The following is an 11,169-nucleotide window of genomic DNA, read 5'->3' as shown; positions in this document are numbered from 1 at the left end:
TCACAAGATTCCGACCCCGTCAAATAGCAGGGACGCGAACATCACTCAGGGGCTGCCGAGGATGACTACCAATCTAGACATCCTCTTCACCCGACCCCTCCGTACACTTGAAACTAAGGGCGCGACATACAGGCACAAAGCTTTGAGTAAAACTAGACGAACTAGCAAACCCTATGCCCCGATAGCTACGGTGTTTCTGTTCACCAGAAAAGTCATACTCAACGCCCCTCGCGTCTCTAGTTTCGACGTCTGCCTTCTCAAAGAAGGATCGGAGGGGTCCGCCTACAGAGTCTCCCCCAAAGGAAGAGCTATCAGGATGCCCAAGATAATCGAACAGCTCGGATCATCACTGAGACACGAAAACAAAGAATAGCAATTCTTACGCAGGTTATTCCAACCTCGTCACAAACGTCAGGGCCCAGACCCATCTGGTAGGAGCTTTTCCGCCACTCATACCACCAAGGTAACGTTATCGATCCCGCCTTTATTTTCAATTAAATCTCGCATTCAAAACATTACAGATGCAGAACATTACATCCCAATGATTCGTGTTGCACCACGAAACGGCTGTCGCCTCATTCGATATAGACAATCACAGGCTGAGGTTCGAAGGTCGGCCCGCGAAGGGCTTGAGGCCGCCTCACGCCGAACAGAGCCAGGGAGAGATAACCGAGACGAGCCCCAACGGCCCTGCCCGACCCCGCTCAGAAGCGAACCGGGACGTCTCGACCTTCTCTCGTTCGATTCTAACCTCGAGCCAAACCCATAGAATCTCCATCGAGGAGAGGCCATCGGGCCCCCTGAGCTTATCGAACGACTCAGGCATCTACCGGGAGGTGGGTTAAGAAGTTATGGAGTGCCACCAGAGGGCTCTGGCGACCCCATCAGCAAATGATGGACCCAGATTCCGCACGAACGTACCTGTTAGAGAGCTCGTTGAGCGCGGTACTCAAGCCATCGAGGCAAGTGTCGTTCACTCAGCCCCTCCGATTGCGAAAACCGAGGACGGGGTAACACGCAATTAACGGCCAACCCCTATCAGACCCTAACAGGGCTCGGGGGCTCGGGCCAAACAATGCAGGGACACAGGTTTAAGGGCCCCACCTTGCCGAGCCCATAGAGTCCCCAGTTGGGATTTCTGTTGGAAGACAAGGCGGGGATTATTGCGATGACATCCATTGTCACCAAAACCACGATTCCGGTCTCCAGTAACACCCGGCCCCAGCAGGTGCGGGGGTCGGACCTTACTTGGGGGCTGTTAAGGTACGGCTACCTCCTCAATCTCCTCACACTGTAATCAGCGGCATAATTCAGGGGAACATATTGGCAAGACCGTAAAAAATCAAATCGCAAAAAATCAAACAAAACGAAATTAAGACGCAAAAGCACGAAAGGCGTCCAGACTCGAAAAGTACCGACACTTGTCCACATATTACATATAAGCTATTCTCAAAATTATTCGATTAATTACTCCCGCGGAGGGAGAACTATTTCTTTCAGACTGTCTGCCAGGTTCTTCGCAAGGGGAGCGACCATCTTCTCCATTTCCTCCAGCTCTTCATCCTCGTAGGTGGACGGAAAGCCTTCGCTCATCACCTTCAGGTTTATTTCCTTCTCATAATGGGCGTGGGCGACGGTGAAGGCCTGGGTAATCCCGGCGTGAAAGGCAGTCTCCTCAAGTTGGCCCACCCGAGACATGATACCTCCGACGCGAGCTGCGAGCGGGCTGGTCTCCACCGGCTCCGTCACATTTAGGGCGTTAAGGACCACCCCGACTGTAGCTTGTAGAAGATCGTGCTCATCGCTCTCAACCTGAAGGGCCCTTCGCGTATAAGCAGCCTCTTTCTCTAGCTTGGTGGTGACGTTCTCAGCACTCAACCTTCCTTCCACCGCGTCACCAAGCTCTGCCCGGAGAGAGCGGACCACCTCGATGTCCTCGTCCACCTTCTACTAGAGGGCTGTGGCCCTACTCTCGGCCTTCCGCTGGAGGTCCCGCTCCATCTCCAGCTCCTTCAGCAACTCATCGGCCTTCTCATTGGCCGCGGCATTCCTCTACAGCAGCTTGTCTCGCTCTTTTTGGAGTCTGGCAATCTCCTCTCCATCCAGCTTAGACCTCGCTGACAGGTCCTCGAACATCCCGTGCGCCTCCTCCGCATCCTGACGCGCCTGGGCCTCCCGCTCCTGAACGATAGCAAGCTGGGCGGCCATGTTTGCTCGCAGCCGGGTCTCCTCGGAGAGGCGATCCCGTTCCGCCTTCTGCTCACGGAGGAATTGGGATTTTTTCTGGCTACGAGCAACAAGAATCTGAAGAAGAAGAAGACTGATATCAGAAATGCGAGAACACACAAACATGCGAAGAAAGAAGAAAGAAAGTCCAGAGAATACCTGAGAAGTAGGGATAACGATCTCACGGAGGGCTCCTCTGGCCTGGTCCAGGGCGTTCAGCATGGTCGAGATCCCGATGTTAAGACCTTCTCGCTCCATACTCTCGGAATGATCATCGAGCGAGAAAAGAGCCGACGTCGGGTCCTGAGCAGCCATCCACTAGAGCGGCGGCTCCCCCCGCGCAAGGGAGCGGCTTCCTCCCGACAAAGGGGCCGGTGGCGGCTCCCTCCTGACCCTGTGCGGCACAACCGCCGCACTCAAGGACCCTCCGGCTGGACCCTCCTCCGTCTGGACCGCTTCGGGCACCACGGGTGGATCCACATGGGCGCCTGGCGGCGCGGATTGCACCATGACCCACTCGGAAAAACACCCAGTTGATGAAAAACTAAGTCCTTCAGCCTTACCCACGAAAGGGCCGATACAACCCCCCGGGCGACTCTACTCGAGTCACCCGGGGGCTCGGGGGCTACACTCATCGGGTGCGCTCACGCGCACCCTCCGGCAAATTAGCTTCGACGAAATCAAAGACACCCTCCAGGCGGTTCTACCCGAATCACCTAGAGTCTCGGGGGCTACTGTCGGGGACCTAATACCAGGGTACCCCAGAAGGTGGAACCGATAACCACCGAACGTGAAAAACTTCTGGACGCATAAGGGCTCCATGTCATCCCTTGTTCGAGTGACAGGAGTTCGGTTCCGCCTCGCCCGACACCTTTGGGACGGGCTCGGTCTCGCCCGAGGGCCGAGGGATAAACTCCATCTCACCCGACGCCTTGAGGGCGGGCTCGGTCTCGCCCGAGGGCTGAGGGATGAATTCCGTCTCGCCCGATCCCGGAGGGGCGGGGTCAGCCTCACCCGACGCCTTTGTGGGATAACCCTGCCTCGCCCCAAAAGCTCAAGGCTAATCTCCGTCTCGCCCGACGCCTATAGGGCGGGCTCGGTCTCGCCCGAGGGCAAAGGGATGGATTCCGCCTCGCCCGATCCCGGAGGGATAGGGTTAGTCTCGCCCAAGAGATAGGGATTGGTCTCCGCCTCACCCGACGGCCCAGAACGAGCCTCGCCCTGATCGATATCTATCCCTCATAATGATGGGTACAGGACGAGACAAGACGTTCGGGTCAACCATGGCTCCAACGACCATACCCTGCGCCCTGGCAGGAAGAGGACTGCCAGGGAATGACAGGACTGATGCTTTAGACCCTTTCGGGCGCCGCAGAGCCCAAAAGGTATTACAGGTGCGTGCATCTCACCCTGTAGAGTTGTAGGCGCCGTCTTCAGCTCTGGGACACGGAACCCAACGAAGATATACGACAACCGCTACGCTCCAAGAACGGATTTGCTATCTCCACGAACGACGGATATTCCGTTGCCACGCTGTGGACCCGAGGGAGCGGCGCCCTATTCCTGATCCCTCAGGTCCTCCCAGTCAGAAGGCCTTGGCCACGGCGCTACACCGGGCCCCGACCCCAAATTCTCCCAACAAGGAATCATGGGAACCAGAAAGCGTGCGGAGCAAGGCTGGAGGGAGGCTCATAAGTTAAAATCACTATACTACAGCCCATACCCTGCGGGCAGCATTCTGTGATTAATCTGACATCCTACAGAGACATCGACAACGTGCTAAGCACTTATCTTCCTTCGCACTCATCAGAATGGAGGACTTGACCAGGTAAACGTGAGCCACATGACTAAGTAGAGTACATATCCTGAAGCCCTCACCCTTGTAAAGCCAGCCCCTTCATCTATAAAAGGGGATGCGCTTCCTCCATCAGGGAGGACGGGAAAAATAGGACCGAACAATAGAGCGCACTCATACACACATTCAAGCAGCTACGAAGCTCTTGACCACCTTTTCAATCCTTCCATCAGAGACTTGGGACCAGTCCCTCTCTCGACAGTTTGTATCCCTTACTACAGACCGTTCACGGTGCTAATAACACAAGCAGCAACAAACTGGACGTAGGGACGTTCCGCCCGAACCAGTATAAATCTTGTGTCCTTTAGCGCACCATCCGAGCCTAACGCGCATTACTATAAATTCACTTGCCGGTGCTTGTACGAAACACCGACACCAGGCTTATGTTTAATCTTCCTAATTAACATCCAAATGTTCGATGTGACATGAACTAAATTTTAGTTCCTGATCCAAATGCCAGTAATGTCGATGTTCATGTCTACTCGTTGGTCCGTCCAAACTACTCCGTACGATCTGACAAACATCATTAAAACAGAGGCCGTACCCAACGAGAAGTATAGGTACTGTGCTGCTAAATCATGTCGATCATGGCGATAAGCCAGGCTGATAATTTCCAGAAAACCGGGCCTAGAGTCGCATCGCATGCATCTCTCATTGTACTGGAGCTGAAACGGAACGGCGTGTCCGAACTCCGAAAGCGATAAGGCTGCCCGGCAGGTCCCGTCCCCGATCCATGCTTGTTTCGTGGAGACAGATTCGCCATCATGGACTTGTTTATAGCAAATCCTAGCAGCTCAGGACTACGTACTGTAGGAGTATTAATGTACTATAATTATTCAGGCGTCGGTTAGTTCCAGTTCCAGTCAATCAAGTATAAACACGCGTTGCCCACATCACCACCGTGCGAGAGGCGCCAGCGGTGGGAGGCGTGAAGTCGCGCGCCTGACGGGAGCCGCTGCGTCACGGCACGGGCCCGGTGCGGCTGAGGCGGTGGTACGCGTTGACGCGGTCCTCCACCGTCACCGTACCGATCCGGCACCACATCAAATCATGATGGCGTTGTCACCCAGCGATCCTCTGCGCCCCGAGAAACAGTGGCGCCCGTGTGCCCATCAATATACAGGCACCGGCAACGTAGCCAATCGCATGGTCCTCTATTTTTTTTTCTTTTAGAAAACTAGATGTTTCAGAGGCGTTCATCTTCCACTAAACACTAAACACACTAAAAATAGGTTAAATCGGGCCGTTTCATCGAGCACACCACAAGAAAGGACTCGAAACAATCCTCGTTTTACATCCAGAGTCCAATAATGAGTACGAGCTTACATCACTTAGTTCATTTCATACAACATAGAGACTTAAAATCTATTTATTACAACACCAGAGTTCAGAGTGCGATAATTAAACAACAAAAAATATAATAATCATCTAGCGAAAAAATACACGGATCCATCTGTATCCCACCAGAAGAATCCTCCACACAAAAGCTAACTCCTCAAGCTGCACATGCAACAGGGTAAAAAACCCTAAGTACACAATGTACCCGCAAGACTTATCCGACTAGTGAAAATAATTTCCCAAATCTCAAGAATATGATAGGCAATATAGTTTGCTGGGTTCTTTTGTTTGCGGAAAGCATTACTAGTAGTTCATCCTTAAGACCAAGTTTTTATTAGCATTCAGGATTATTTCATTAGCTAACCATTCTAGGTAGGCACATGTTCTACTTTCAAGCAATGATTGAGTAATCATGACTATTTTATCATCTTTCATATTTCAGTTCTTACTATAGTGCTAGACCATAGCCAAGTCGTACCGTCTCATAGAAACGGCGATTCGCGAACCAATATATCCTAGCTGGGTACCCCAAAACACACACTCTGCTTGTACCACAGGTACAAACGAGACGAACCCATTCCACTCCTGTCGAAGGGGCCAGGTCTCCGTCCAAACTTAAACTTCAAGCCCCCACACTTGAGACCCCTCAGTGTGGTGCTTAGACCTCCATCTTTTCCCGCCTCCAATCAGTCGGTCCAAAAAGAGCCAGAACCTACGACAAAAGCGCAATGAGTCTTTCCGCTCCCATAAGTAAGTATGTGCTTAGGATAATAAGTCTATGACCTGACTTCCATCCACAACAACGGATGGTCCTCAATTGACTCGAGCAGGGAAAATAGTGTAACTAAGCAAAGCCCCATGACCGCGGGACATAACTTGTTACACCCAACAATAACCCATGTCATATCCCTGTCCGGTCTCTATTTTCTTTTTATTATTTTATTTTGAGAGTAATAATAATCACCTATTGTGAGTAACGACAGGTTACTCATGCTACCGACAACCTAAGCATAGCAGCTACTCGAACCTGTATTAGTAGGACTCATAGGGTATATATATATGATTGTGTTTTCCATAAAATTCCTGCAACGTAAATGCACAACACACACACACACACACACACACACACACACACACACACACACACACATATATATATATATATATATATATATATATATATATATATATATATATATATATATATATATATATATATACGGTGATATGAAAAATAGAGGTTGTGCACTGGCGCTTGTCTTGGGCAGGCGCGGTGTCAACTGCGCCAGTTAGTGGCAGCTCTGGGACCTCCTCCTACACGAGAATCTCCTCCTCATTGTAACACCACTGGTGTCACAAGCTTATTTAGCACCGTGATTTGGCCTAAGTAAAATTTTCAAAACAAATTTCTCATATTTTTTATTTAAACGTACTCGACATGATAAGCGAATCCTGTGTGACTCAATTAGTGGACTCAAATAAACGCCAAGTTAAATTGCTCAGTACGTAAAGATATTTAGGGATGTTCGATAACGATTCTAGCAAGTAAATGACGAATGGTTTATTCTATTAGATTAAGCATGAAAAGCGACTTTTATAAATAAAATAAAATCCATTAATTAATAGAACGATATTTATATATATACTCACGAGTTTATTTTGATAAGCACGAACTGATGAGAGAGAGAGCGCAACAGCTTTGTTTATTTTTCCTGGCGTACAGCGTAATCGTTGCATGGCAATTATTTACCGTCGCGTTTTCACCGTGGCTCTGCATCCTGACGCGTCAGTTTGCCAGCGCTCCTGTCTTCTCTCCCTCGTTTGCGTCGTATCTGAATTATGATAGGCACACATGGTTTTCCCCCTACCACGCTGTGTCCTCTCACTTCCCTGTGCGCGTGCTGGCGCGCCGTGCCAACCACGTTAGGCCAGGCCATCCTACCATCGTGTTTAAGAAGTAACCGAGCCCGCACATGACACCTTGTTTTTCCTCTGTCTGCATTTGCCTCTGCCATTGTCTTCTCTATCTTCGTGTCCCGCCGAGCTGCGTCCGACGCTGTGCTGCTCGTGCGTGTGCTCCCTCTGGACAAGTTGGGCAAGGCACTGCTGCTCGCATTAATAACCTGGCCGCCGCAAGCTCAAGCTCGCTCTGATTGCCTCTTCTATCGGGCCGCTCGTCGCCGGTTTCCTCCTCTATTTTTCTTCTCTGCTGCCGAAGGGGAGGCGTTCCAACTCCTGCTCGCCACCCAGCTTGTTCTCTCGCCCAACCCCTCCTCTATTTGCCTCGATCGCCGGCGTGCACCATGCCCACTGTCTGCGAAGGCGCGCCCGTGCCCCGCTGCCTTTCCGCGGCCCATGCTGGTCCAGCAGCACCGCCATGGCCATGCTCCCATCGTCGGCCATCGCGTGCTCATGTGCGACTGGGTCCCACGCTGTGTCCTCGCGCGGAACCAGCTACTCCTTCGCCGTCGGGTGTGCTTGTGCCAGGTCCGCCTGGTGCCATAGCTGCGCCTCGCACCCGCCATTATCCTACCCCTCATGTGTGCGAGTCCCTCGGCCTGTGCTGGGTCTGCTGCACCTCCGTCAAGCTCCGCGTCATGGCTAGATGCACCGTCGTGGCCACGCCACGTCGCTCCCCACCGCGGTCGGCTTGTCGCCACCATGGCTCACGCAGGCAGGCTACCGAGGGCCGATTCTGGTGTTGCCGCGACCCCATGCTGGACTGAGCCGCTGCGTTGCTCCTCCTCGCATCTCGAGCCACAGCGCCACCACCGCTGCTTCGTGGCTCTTCCCCTCCAGTCGTGCCATGGCTATGCGCCGAGGTCGTCGTGCCGCGTCCCCGTTTGCGCCCACGACCGAGACCGCCGATGCCGCTGTGGACCATGCCGTCCTCCCACCACCGTTGCGCCCACCATGGCCACTTCTGCTGCCACCGCATGAGCGTGAGCGTGCAAGGCCGCCTGGAGCTACCCTGCCAGCACCGCAGCACCACTATCGTCGTCCACGCCGGCCTGCCTACTGCCTGGAGCTAGTGAAGCGCCCCACCGCTGTGCATGGTCCCGACACCTGGTGCCGCCTTCGGCCGTGCCGCGACCGCCTTGGGGTCATTGAGGGACCCACGCTGGAGCCAGTTGTCTCGTCATCGCTGTGGCACACCTCCCCACGTCATTGCCTGGGCCGGCGGATTGAGTGCTCCGCCGTGCTCTGTTTTGAGAAGGGAAAAAGGTGAGAAACGTGAATAGAAGCTAATACAGGGTTTTAGTTTTGAAATACATGACTTAAATGAATAGTGTTGAGGTTCGGTGGGTGGATTAAGTGAAAGTATAGGGGCCTATTCGCATAATGGTGCCGTCGCCGTTGGTCTCGCTCACGTGGGTCGACCGCTTCCGGTTTGCTGGGTCGTGCCACTGCGCACCTAGGCCGTCCACGCCACTGTGCACCTGGGCCTCGCGCGCCCCACCTGCTTGGGCTGCATTGCCGCTGGACCAGGCCAAACGGGTCGTTGGGCCGATAGGGGGTGGTCGCCGACCTTTCAGTTCTTTGAATACTTTTCTAATATAGGTTTCTAGTTAAATTGTAAAATCAATATAAAATCATTCAGGAGTCTAAAAATTATGAAACCAGTTTTGTTGAGTTTTTAAAATCATGATCTACCTAGTAGTGTATTCTGTTCACATAGACTCGGTATGTTTTTAGGGTTGCTCTAATTATTTTAGAATGCTTAATATTATGAAAATTTAAACTTGTAGGAATTATTATGGTGAATTGGTAATAGTGTTGGATCTAAAATTTCTACAGTAGGTTCCTAGTAATATTAGGTACTCATTGTAATTATCGTAGCTCTAGAATAATTTGTTTGCTAAATAGATAATGATGCCCTGTTCCGAATAAAGATTAAATGGATAGAATGGGATAAAGAAACAACTTGGGTTTGTATAACTAAAACAATTGTTGGGAAATAACGCCTTGATCTGACAACATGTATATGTAGCCTAAGTATGGTCGTCGTTAGAACTAGCTCGTTAACTTGAGAGGCGTAAATCATATTGTACGAATCACGATTACAGTTGATTAATTACTTCTTGCATGGCATCGCATTGCATATCATATAGGTACGATGATGGATCAACGGATCAATTGAAGGATGATTGGGAATCCAAAGAGGGTGTAATGGTATTCTCTCCAGGAGATGATGCAATGGGCTTTCTATTCAGTTGATGGTGGATGATCTGAAGATGCAGATACTAACTTTTAATATATATCTTACCCAGACAAGCCTTGGTGCATAACCCCTACTTTTCTACAGTTTAAACTATATTTGTGCATTAGGTTTTAAGGAGTTGAATGAGAATGAAACCCACTTGCATATATATATCTTTATCCTATGAGTCTTACTAGTATTACAGGATTGTGTAGAATGCTATGCTATAGGACTTCGGTAGAAGTTGAGTGATTGCCTGTCACTCGCGAGAGATAGGAAATATATTACTAGATTATTATCACTTGAAAAATATAAATGGTGGAAAGAAAATTGGTGATCGGGCGGGGATATGGTTTGGGTATTGGTGGGTGTAAGAAGTTGTGTCACCGTGGACGCGGGGCATAGCTTGGTTACACTGTTTTCCCTGTCTGTGTCGGTTAAGAACCGGCCGTTGCATAAGACTCGAGGCAAGTCATAGACTTATTATCCTAAGCACATACTTGGGTATGGACACTTGGAAGACTTGTTGCTCTCTTGTTATGGGTTCTGGCTCTTTTCTAAACCGAATGTCAGGGTTTCTTTTTGGTGGAGGAGGTCTTTACACCGCACTGAGTCAGGGACTCTAGGGCGGGGGCTTGGAGTCCCAGTTTGGATAGGGACCTAGGAACCCAGGATAGGAGGGTGATGGGTTGGTCCTGCTTGTGCCTTGGGTACAAGTGGGGCGTGTGTTTTTGGGGTACCCAGCTAGGGGCATTGATTCACGAATCATCGGCGTTCCGGTACGACTTGTCTTAATTCTAGCACCGTAGTAAGAACTAAAAGATGAAAGATGGAATGGAAAAAGGAACTCTGATTGCTTACCGTCTGCTTGAAAGCAGTACATGTGCTTACATAGAATGGTTAGTTAATGAACTAATGTGGCTATTAATAAAAAATGAATATAAGAATGCACGCTTAGTAATGCTTCCCGCCAATATAATAAATCCACAAGCTATATAGCCTTGCATATCCTTGGAGTCTTTTTTTCCTCCTATCGGGTAAGTCTTGTTGAGTACAATTGAGTACTCAGGGTTTTATTCCCCCTGTTGCAGGTGACAGGTGGATGCTAAAGCTGACTCTTATGTGTGGATTCCTCCTGGTGGGCTTAACGAGGATTCCTTTACGCTGCGATCGTAGTTGTTATTTATAACCCTCACCAAATGCTTTTATAAATGAAAGTTTCATAATCTATTGTCGTAGTTTATATATCAATACTTTATCATGTCTTGATTAGTTATTCATTTCTGCTGTAACTCTGTTCACATGTTTATATTCCACTGTTCAATTAAATTGTTCATAACTCTGATAATATGATTACATTCTGCTGTTATAATAATAAATATTATACTATGATGTTGTATTAAAAGTGATATAATAAATAGTGAAGAATGGTGTAAGCTTTATTCTCTCATTTGTGATCCTGATGGAAAATATGGATTTTCGGGTTCTCCCCTGGGGTGTGCCCGACGGAACCGAGTAATTTAGTGTTCTCCTTCGAGTGCTTAGTGTC

The sequence above is a fragment of the Miscanthus floridulus genome, chromosome 5 (assembly GCF_019320115.1).
Source record: "Miscanthus floridulus cultivar M001 chromosome 5, ASM1932011v1, whole genome shotgun sequence".
In the NCBI taxonomy this organism is placed as follows: domain Eukaryota; kingdom Viridiplantae; phylum Streptophyta; class Magnoliopsida; order Poales; family Poaceae; genus Miscanthus; species Miscanthus floridulus.
Note: the sequence above shows the minus strand (reverse complement) of the source record.